A 9895-nucleotide genomic window follows, 5' to 3' on the forward strand; every position below is an offset into this window, starting at 1 on the left:
CACTGAAACACAGCAGCCTGGCTTGGGTGGTGGCAGTCAGGGGCGGGGCTGGGAGGCTTGGTATTTGCCAAGTGGACCTGTTGTTACCTTAGCATTTGGAAGGTTGGGAGGCAGAAGGGTTGAGAGTTTAAGGGCAGCCTGTATTACGTAAAAGACCTTGTCTCGAAAATAAATAAATAAATAGATAGATAGATAAATGAATAATCAATCAGGGGCTGGCAAGGTGCCTGTGATAGCCCAGCTTAACACAAACCCAGAGACACCTGGGAAGAGAGAATAGCAATTGAACAGTTGCCTCCATTAGATCGGTCTGCGGGCATGTTGGTGGTGTATTTTCTTGACCACCTCTGTAGGCGCTGCCATCCTTGGGCAGGTGGGTGGGCCTGGACTGTATAAGGTAGTTGAGCAAGCCAGGGGAAGCAATCCCGTAAGGAGTGTACCTCCAACAGCCTCTTCATCTGTTCCCGCCCTGAGCTCCTGCTTCCCTCAGTGATGAACTGGTCCTGAAGTGTAAGGTGAAATCAATCCTATGTAAGTTGTTTTTGGTCCTGGTGTTGATCACAGCAACAGGGACAGAGGATAAGGTCTGTCACTTGCCGCTAAATGTGAGGACCCAGCTCTATCCCCAGGATCCGTATGGTAAAAGGTTCTCTCTGATTTTCATGGGTGCTCTCCACACACATAAGTGAATGAATGAATCAATAAACAAATGTAATAAAAATACTGAGAACCGAGAGAAATAACTGAACCAACAAGATGGCTCAGCAGGTAAAGGCACTTGCTGTGCAAGTCTGGTGATCTCCAGAAGCAGCGTAAAGGAGGAAGGAGAAAACCAACTCTGCAAAGTTGTATACACGCACACTCACACACACACACACACACACACACACATGTACACACACATACATACACACACATACATACACACACTCATATACACACGTATACACACATATACACACATACACACACACACACATACACGGCTTTTAAAAATGCTTTAAAAAAGAGAAAAAGAAAGAGAGAATACAATGCCCAGTTGAGGCCGCCGTCCTGTGCGTGAGTTCCTGTTTGTTGGTACAGGAACAAGGCTCCTGGCCTTTTATTTTTAGTTTGTGCAAGTAACACAACCCTGTGAATTAGAAGTCTAAACTATGCTGTAAAATGCTGGGCCCTGCGTCTGAATGTCTTCAACTATAAAACATATCCTTCAAAATACAGGCTGGGGCTCCGGCCCTTGGCTTCCTTCTAGAGCCTCCTGGACTGTCTGCCTGGTTTCAGATGGAGAGGCTGGGGTGGTAAGAAGGTAGTTATGGGTCTTTTGCTCATTTCAGGAACAATAAATTCCCATGGTGGGAGTTCAAAGGACCTTGGGAGTGATCTGTTTGAGGGGGTGTGTGAGCATTAGTTTGGGGAGGTAGCAGAGAAGAAAAGGAAGAAATAGAAGGGAGCCTGACACCATGTCCCTGTGCAGGCCAGGCACTCCTGAGACCATGGCGTCTCAGCCCTGGCCTTCTTTTTACATTTTGAGTCAGTCTTACTACAAGGGCTGGCTTTGAACTCATTCTGTGGCCTAGGTGGGCCTTCAATTTGGATCCTTAACTTCTCAGTAGTTAAGATTATAGGCTGGCCAGGCATGGAGGAATCTTAAGACTGGTCCTGACGGTGGTCTTACCTAAGGGAGGAACTCTAATTTTGCAGTAATAGCTTGGCTCACATCTACCCAGCCTCTGCTGGAGCAGGCACTCTGTCAGTCGGCTTTTAGGCCTTAGTTTGCTTTCTGTTTCCATCATAGGAAACCAAGGCAGGAGAAATTAAAAATCTGGTAAATTAGTGATGGACAGAGATGAGTGCTAGGAAAATAAGGGGGAGTCACACACAGGTCCTGACCCTGTAGTCAAGAGAAGAGGGGTGACAGAGATGAGGAGGGAACCGATGTCTCCAGCGGAAGACTTCCAGACCCCTTGAACTTTGAGGAGTGCCGCTGGGCCGGCTAGCAGGGCCTGGGGGTCCCCAGGCAGCCTCCCCGCGGTCCCGCCCCCTGAGTCGGCGGCTCCTGACATCACGGACCGGGAGGCGGGCTCGGGAGAGGGCGGCGGGGAGGAGGCTCGGCGCCCGGGAGGGCGGAGGAGGCCGCGCAGTCCCAGCCCGGAGCTTCAAAACAGCCGGCGCCTCACCCCGCGCGCAGCCCGCCACTGCGTCCAGACGCCCGCGCCCGGTAAGTTGGGGGCGCGCCAGGGACTGCGGTGATGTCGGGATTCCGGGATGACAGGGGAGAGGTCTGTCCTCTTTAGGCAACGGGACAGGCCCAGGGATCCGTGGTTGACTGGGAGGAGTTGGGGTGCGGTCCATGAGGCCGTCCCGCTGCTCTTCTCTAGACCTCTGGGGTGCAGATTTCCCCCTTGGGACCCTCAAGGCCACCACGCCACCCCTGGGTGGCATTTGTCGCCTTTTGCGCCCCAAGCGGGCGGGAAAAGTTTGAGGAAAGGTCTGGGCGGATCCCCTCTCCGCCACCTCTGGCCCAAAGCTCTGGAAGTCCGGAGTAGCACATTTGTCGCCTGTGGTACTAAGCCTCTGATTGCCAAGCAGTGCCAATCAGGCCGGACCTGTTGTGAACAGAACTAGTCCGCCGCTCCCCGCGGGCCGTGCGCTCCTCCCGGCCTGGGCTCCGTGGCGCCCAGCAGCGGGAAGGGGCAGCTTCCTTGGATTCTTAAAGGTGTCCAAGCTTGGAGGGGAAACTCTAAGGAGGACCCCGTCCCTGCCTTCTCTTGCCTACTGTGGCAGATCTGAGGGCTTTCAAGGGAGGGAGAGGTGGCACCCATGATTCCACGCAAAATGGAGGTATAGCTGTGTGTGCGTGCCAGGCTTAGAGAAGGGTTGAAGCTTCTAACCTCAGTTCAGGAGGACCCCACGATTGTGAGACACCTAGAATCTGTTAAGTTCAAAGACAGACCACGGGATGGAGAGCGGTGGGATTTTGGAATATTCGGCAGGCACAGTTTTGGTTGAGGATGATGGAAAGTTTTGAGTAGGTAGTTGTGAGGGTTACTCAACCTGGCTGGTTCATTGCAGGCCATGTGCTTGTACAATCACACATTCAAATCATAAATGCTATCTGTATTTTACCACAGTGAGAGGGACAAGAGACACCTCTAGCCACCCCCTGCTTGGTCTTTCTCAATCAGAAAGAAATCCTAAAAACCAGGCATGGAGGCTGCCCACCTCTCCCTGGAATGTCACTTTCAGATAAAGGTGGAGGTTCCATAGGATGGATGGATCCATGCAGGTTACAAGGATGTGGAGAGGATGTGGAAAGCCCGTGGGGGTGTGCGGGGGGGGGGGGGGGCGCTGTGTGGGCTCCCAGTGCCCTCTCCTCCCCTGCCCCCCAGAGAGCCTTATGCTGGGCTGGCCCCAGCAGCCTCCTGTTGAAGGTGGAGAAACCTGGCACAGAGACCTAGCAGAGTTGGTGACTCCAGGCCATGGGGTACATCCTCTCCCTGTCTCCCCTGTGCGCCCCCTCATTCCCACCCAGAGAAACCTCAGGACACAGGGGAGAGACCTTTTTAAGAAGTGTGGGTCCCCTACAAGGTACGTGGGCAGATAGATGCCCAGCCCACAGCTAGGGAGGCACCAGGGGTGGCCAGAAGGAGCAGAACCTGTTTTTCCTCCGAGGGCTTTTGGCTCTTTTACCACCTCCACCCCCACAGGAACAGAGGAGTCAGATGAGAGGCAGAGAGAGCAGGTCGCACAGCCTGGAGCCTTCTCTGTAGTCCCTCAAATGCAGAAGCTGAGATTGGCCTGCACTCTGGGCAAGGGTGTTGGTGTGGGAAGCTGGGGAGGGAGCCAGTAGGGAGGAGCAGGGGAGGGCAGGGCTGGGCAGGAGCCACCCCACCTACAGAGGAGGGCCCCTCTCAAGCTCACATGGCCCCAAGGGAGAATTTAATTGTAAATACAGAGCATATCTATTTTGTGTGTGTGTGTGTGTGTGTGTGTGTGTGTGGCGCGGGGGTGCAGCTATATGCACATGTTGCAATGAGAGGCTGATACCCATGTTTGTCGTGAGGTGGGGGCCTCTGACACAGGTCTTAAAAACTAAGGAGGAGCAGGTGCTTAAGCTGTGGATAGCTCAAGTGGCACTGGGCATCGAGACCCAGTGGTGAGCTTGGGTTCCTATTCTGAGACTGGGGGCGGGAGGGTGGAGGGTAGGGGGGCAGGACTCTCTTAGAAGAGTGAATGAAAGTTGTCAGAGAGAGAGGCCTGAGCAGGAGTGTGCACTCCTAGGAGCTAGAAAGAACTGGAGTCTGAGCCTGGGAAGGGATGGGGTCCCCGGGAGAGGGTGGAAAGAGGAGGTACCCCTGCCTCACCCCATCACTGGCTGGCGATGTTCTGCTCCCTGCAGGTATTGCTCTAAGCACATTATTTAGGTGGAATGCAGGCCTTTGGCAGAATCGGGAATTGAACGCATCTGCCTCTGGTTAGGGCCAGGCTCAGGGGGACTCTAAAAATATCAGAGGCAGGGCTGCCACCCAGCCAGGGTGCTCACTGGTAACCAGACACCCCAAGTGAGGCTGGTGGCCCTGACAGATGGTGATGACAACGTAGGATGTCTGGATTCTAGCGTCACTTGGACTCCTCCAGGCCAGCCAACCTGGGGACAGCCGCCTGCAAAGGGCGGGCACTCCCTGCATTCAGTGGCATGGGCAAAAACACTGGAGAATCCTAGGCTCTAAAGAACTTAGAAAGCTCCGTTTTTGACATCAAGGCATGACACCAGAGCGGTGGTATGAGTCGTCCCAGGCTGCACAGCAGGTTGGTGGCCAACATGCCCTTCTATATGGACATAGAGCCCAGCTGAGTTCAGTGACCAGGACGTGGTCATTGGGATCCCAGCCTCATGGGCTGAGGGACTTTGGTGGCCTATGTCATTTATCTAGGGTTCCAGTGGAGGAATGTTGGAAAAGACACTCAAGGAGTGGGTCACTTTCTCTAGAGCATCTGGGGACGCGCAGTCCCAGCTGCCGGGCTCTAGAGAAACTGGCTCGTCTTGGGGCAGGATGTAGGGTGGAGGGAGGCTGGAACGAAACCAAGTAGATGGGCTGTTCCTCTTCTTAGCTGGGATACTGTCTTTGCTTTCCTGTCAGATGTAGAACTGAGTGCCCCCCAGCGCCCCCCCCCCCCCCCCCCGCCTTCCCTGGGCAGCAGGCTTCTGTTCTCTGGGGACTGAGGGCTCTAGAGGGAAGAGAGGACTGCCCCACTCTTGTCAGGTCTGACTGTACCAGTGTCTAGAAGTTTCCTTGGGCTTAGGGTGCTGAGTGAGGGGTTGCCAGGGTATTAATAGCATCCACAGAGATCTGGGATGCAAAATAGACATTATGACGCAGGACAGCTTAGCCCTCACTACACAGTGCTGCTAGCCTAGGATCAGAGTGCCTTGTGTAAGAGTTCCCTTCCTATTAAAAAATGTTATCACATTTATTTAGTGTGTATGTATATGCTGGCATGTAAACATGTGTGGAGGTCAGAGGACAACTTGCAGAAGTTGGTTCTCTCCTTCCACCCTATGGGTCCTGGAAATAAGACTCATGTCCCTGGGCTTGGTGGCAAGCACCTTTACCTGTTGAGCCATCGTGATGGCCTCCAGTTTTCCTTCTGAATCGATGTCACCAACTTATCTTGTGACCTTGTCTTTTTTTTTAAACTTTATTTATTTATTAATTCATTCATATTATATCTCAATTGTTATCCCATCCCTTCTATCCTCCCATTTCTCCCTCTCTCCCACTTTCACCCTATTCCCCTATGTGACTGAGGGGGACCTCCTCCCCCTGTATATGCTCATAGTCTCTTCTTGGTAGCCTGCTACCCTTCCTCTGAGTGCCACCGGGCCTCCCCATCCAGGGGACATGGTCAAATATGGGGCACCAGAGTTCATGTGAAAGTCAGTCCCCACTCTTCACTCATCTGTAGAGAATGTCCTGTCCCTTGGCTAGATCTGGGTAGGGGTTCAATGTTTACTGCATGTATTGTCCTTGGCTGGTGCCATAGTTTGTGCAGAACCCCTGGGCCCAGATCTGCCCGTCATAATGTTCTACTTGTAGGTTTCTAGGACCCTCTGGATCCTTCTATTTCCCCCTTCTCCCATACTTCTCTCACCTAGAGTCCCAAAAGGGTGTCCTTACACCTATCTCACTTTCCTGGTAGGTAAAGACTTTCATGGGACATGTCCCTTGGGCTAGTGTCTAGTTATAAGTGAGTATATACCATTTGAGTCTTTCTGCTTCTGGGTTACCTCACTCATTATAATCGTTTCTAGTTCAATCCATTTGTCCACAAATTTCAGGAACTCCTTGTTTTTAATAGCTGAGTAGTATTCCATAGTATAAATGTACCACAGTTTTTTGTTTTTGTTTTTGTTTTTTATCCATGGGCCAAGATGGCAGTGACGAAGACGCATGCTGCCTGATTTGCAGGGAAGAGACCACAGACACTAACTGGACCCACGGACCATGGGTGTTGTGGATAACTGGCCCTTTTTTTTTTTTTTTTAAATGAAAGTAGTTTTAAACATTTTGCTGAGAAAATATGATGAGAAGTGATCTCACTGATTTGAATTAATGAATTTTCCTCCAAGTGTTATGCAGTTCTGCTGGTGCCCCAGATGGTTCTAAAATAAAAGGTTTATGGCCTGACATAAAAAGAAGAAAGACTAATTCTATATTTTTCTTTGTTGGCATCTGAAAAAAAATGTAAACAGCACATGAACCTATAGGACCACAGGTCCTGCTGTGTGGGGTCAAATGAAAGGGGATTTTTTAAAAAGTAAGTGATCTCCAAGATTGGCAAAAATCTTAGTAGTGGGACAACTGCCTTTTTGGAAGGTGTTTTACTAACAGAGACTGGAAGGGACACATTTCATATATTTAATATAACATTTTTATTAATTTTCTGGGAATTTCATTCATTTCACACTTTAAACAATTTATTATTATTATTATTATTATTATTATTATTATTATTATTATTATTATGATGATGATGTGTGTATGTGTGTGTGTGCGCACGAAGGTGCATACATGTTATCATGTGCCTATGGCAGAAAAACTTTTGGGACTCGGTTCTCACGTGCTACCATGTGTTCTGGAGGTCACATTCAGGTAAGTTAGGCTTTTGCCACAGTGTTTTTATCGTTTAGGAGCCATCTCACAGGGCCCCATTTCACATTTAAAGTTTTTATTTTGCATATTTATATTTTTGAGACACTTTGGGGGGAGGAGTGAGACAGGGTATCTCTGTGTAGTCTTGGCTGTTCTGGACTCTCTTTATGGACCAGGCTGGCCTCGAACTCACAGCGATCCTCCTCCCTCTGCCTCCTGAGTGCTGGGATTATAGGCGTGCCACCGTGCTGGGCTTTTGATGAAGAAACTAATCCACAAGCACTAGTGAACAACCCTGCGTACTCACTCCTTTTCAGCAAAGCCCCACGCTCAGCTTCAGACAGGGACCATCCACCTAGTGCCCGACGGAGCGGCCTCATCTTCAATGATGGTTCCATGACCTTCACTGGCCACTCTGAGGGTCAGAGGTGACCTGTAGATGTCTGAGGAAGTAGCAGGAGATGCTTGTGATTCGCTAGACGCCATGTGAGGCTGCGGAAGGTGGGCTTGCCCACGTCAGTCTTGGGGAGTATTATTAAGCAGCTGTGTTCCAGGAGCAATCCGGAGGGACACCCCCTGCCGTCTAAGGTGGGTATCAGCTAGCTGGTGCTGAGTAGAGGTGTACCTGCTTCGCGACTGATGGCTTCCGTTCCAGATAAGCAGGACTGCGGTCTGCTAGGGTTTCCTTAAGCCTATCGGACTGGACGTGGGCTTGGAAAGCCCTTTAGTATTTTTCTAGTATCCATGCGTCTGGGGATGGTAAGCACAACAGCCTTCAGTCATTTTGTAGAATATTTTATAGCATGTGCCGGCATGGTGGTGGCGCACGCCTTTAATCCCAGCACTCGGGAGGCAGAGGCAGAGGCAGAGGCAGAGGCAGAGGCAGAGGCAGAGGCAGAGGCAGAAGCAGAGGCAGGCAGATGGCTGTGAGTTCGAGGCCAGCCTGGTCTACAAAGTGAGTCCAGGACAGCCAAGACTACACAGAGAGACCCTGTCTCAAAACCCTGCCCCCCAAAAAGAAGAACAAAGTTCAGCTATCAGGAAGGCTCATAGAGAAAGGTCCTCTACTACAGGGCTGTGTTATTGATGGGGGGTAGTGTCTTTCTTTCTTTTCTTTTGAGGTTTTTTTGTTTTGTTTTCTTTTTGAGTTTTTTGAGACATGGTTTCTCTGTGTAGACTTGGCTGTCCTGAAACTCACTCTGTAGACCAGGCTGGCTTTGAATTCACAGAGATCCGCCTACCTCTGTGCCCTCTCCCCCTCCAGTGCTCAGATTAAAGGTGTGCGCCACCACAGCCTGGTGCATTATTGAATTAAAAACAAAAACAAAAACAAACTGTTAGGGTGTGGAGAGAGCTGAGTCAGAAAACAAAAACAAAGACAGACTTGAGTTTGGCCCCAAGACTCACAATGAAAACTGGGTATGCTTACAATCCTAGTGCTGGCAAGCAGAGACAGTGGATCCCTGGGCTTGCAGGTCAGCCAGCCTAGTGAGAGACTGTCTCAAAGGAAAGGGAGGGAGGGAGGGAGGGAGGGAGGGAAGGAGGGAAGGAAAAAAAGAAGTAGAGTACACTGAGGTCCCCTGACCTTTACATGTATGTGAGCCACTTGCACCTGCACACACATGACCACATACATGCATATATACACACCAGTTATCAAAAGTATATGTGGGGGCTGGAGAGATGGCTCAGCAGTTAAGGGCACTGACTGCTCTTCCAGGGGTTCTGAGTTCAATTCCCAGCAACCACATGGTAGCTCCCAGCCATGTATAATGTAATCTGATGCCCTCTTCTGACCTGCAGGTGTGCATGCAGGAAGAGAACTGTATACATAATAATAAAAAATTAAAAAAAAAAAGTATATGTGAGGGACAGTAAAATGGCTGACAGGGTATAAAACACTTGCTGTGGAAGTCTGACAACTTGAATTGGATCCCCAAAATCCATGGTGGAAGGAGAGAACCAACCCTGGGGGTTGACCTCTGACCTCCCATATATGCTGTGCCATGCATGTGCCCACACTGACCACACACACATGAAGAACAATAAAAAAAGGCTATATATCAAAACATGTAATATATATATATATATATATATATATATATATATATATATATATATATATATATATATATGCATGCTCTGTGTCCTAATAAGAATTATGATTCTTTAAGGAACATTGCCCAGAATGAGGCACTGGGTAGATTAGCCTCTGAGAAAAGAGGAGGCCAGGGCAGTGGTGCAGCCTGGAGGAGTGAGGGCCTTCCTATTTCATCTTAAACATGGGATGGCTGCATGAGTTACTTCTGTGTCTGAATTCTTAGTGACAACTAGTTGCTCTTTCCTGCACTTGGGGAGCAGTGGAGCTTCATGGGTGTGAAGGTGGGCACTTCACAGGGTGCTCATGGCTCTGAGGCATCGGCTGGACCACGGACAATCACGCTCATCCAGGAACAAGATGGTTAGAGCTGTCACCCAGCCCTGTGGGCATCTCTGTGGGATGGCACATGGCGGATGCCCAATAAATAAAATAAGCTCTGCTCTGGGTGCTGTGGATGATGCTAACAGAGGTTTGGAGAAGAAAGGCCAATTAGTATGCTCATGGCAGTCATCCAAGCCGGTGACAGCATCAGGACTGGGTACCAGGGCTTGGCAGAGAACTCCAGCAGATGGGTGAAGAAGACCTGAGTCTCACACTATGCGTTAGCTTGACATTATTTAGGGCGGGAGAAAATGGCCCC

At 50.1% G+C, this 9895-nt stretch overlaps 1 protein-coding gene across 1 annotated transcript in view; it reads left to right on the top strand.

The window, feature by feature from the left end:
• Positions 1–2062: 2062 nt before the first annotated feature.
• Positions 2063–9895, top strand: part of Emp2 (epithelial membrane protein 2) — a 33663-nt gene continuing 25830 nt past the window's right edge. The window contains exon 1 of the mRNA XM_051168477.1: positions 2063–2218. The gene's annotated coding sequence lies outside the window, so the exon portion shown is untranslated. The remainder of the gene's footprint in view (positions 2219–9895) is intronic.

Source organism: Acomys russatus, chromosome 25 (genome assembly GCF_903995435.1).
Source record: "Acomys russatus chromosome 25, mAcoRus1.1, whole genome shotgun sequence".
Classification (NCBI taxonomy): domain Eukaryota; kingdom Metazoa; phylum Chordata; class Mammalia; order Rodentia; family Muridae; genus Acomys; species Acomys russatus.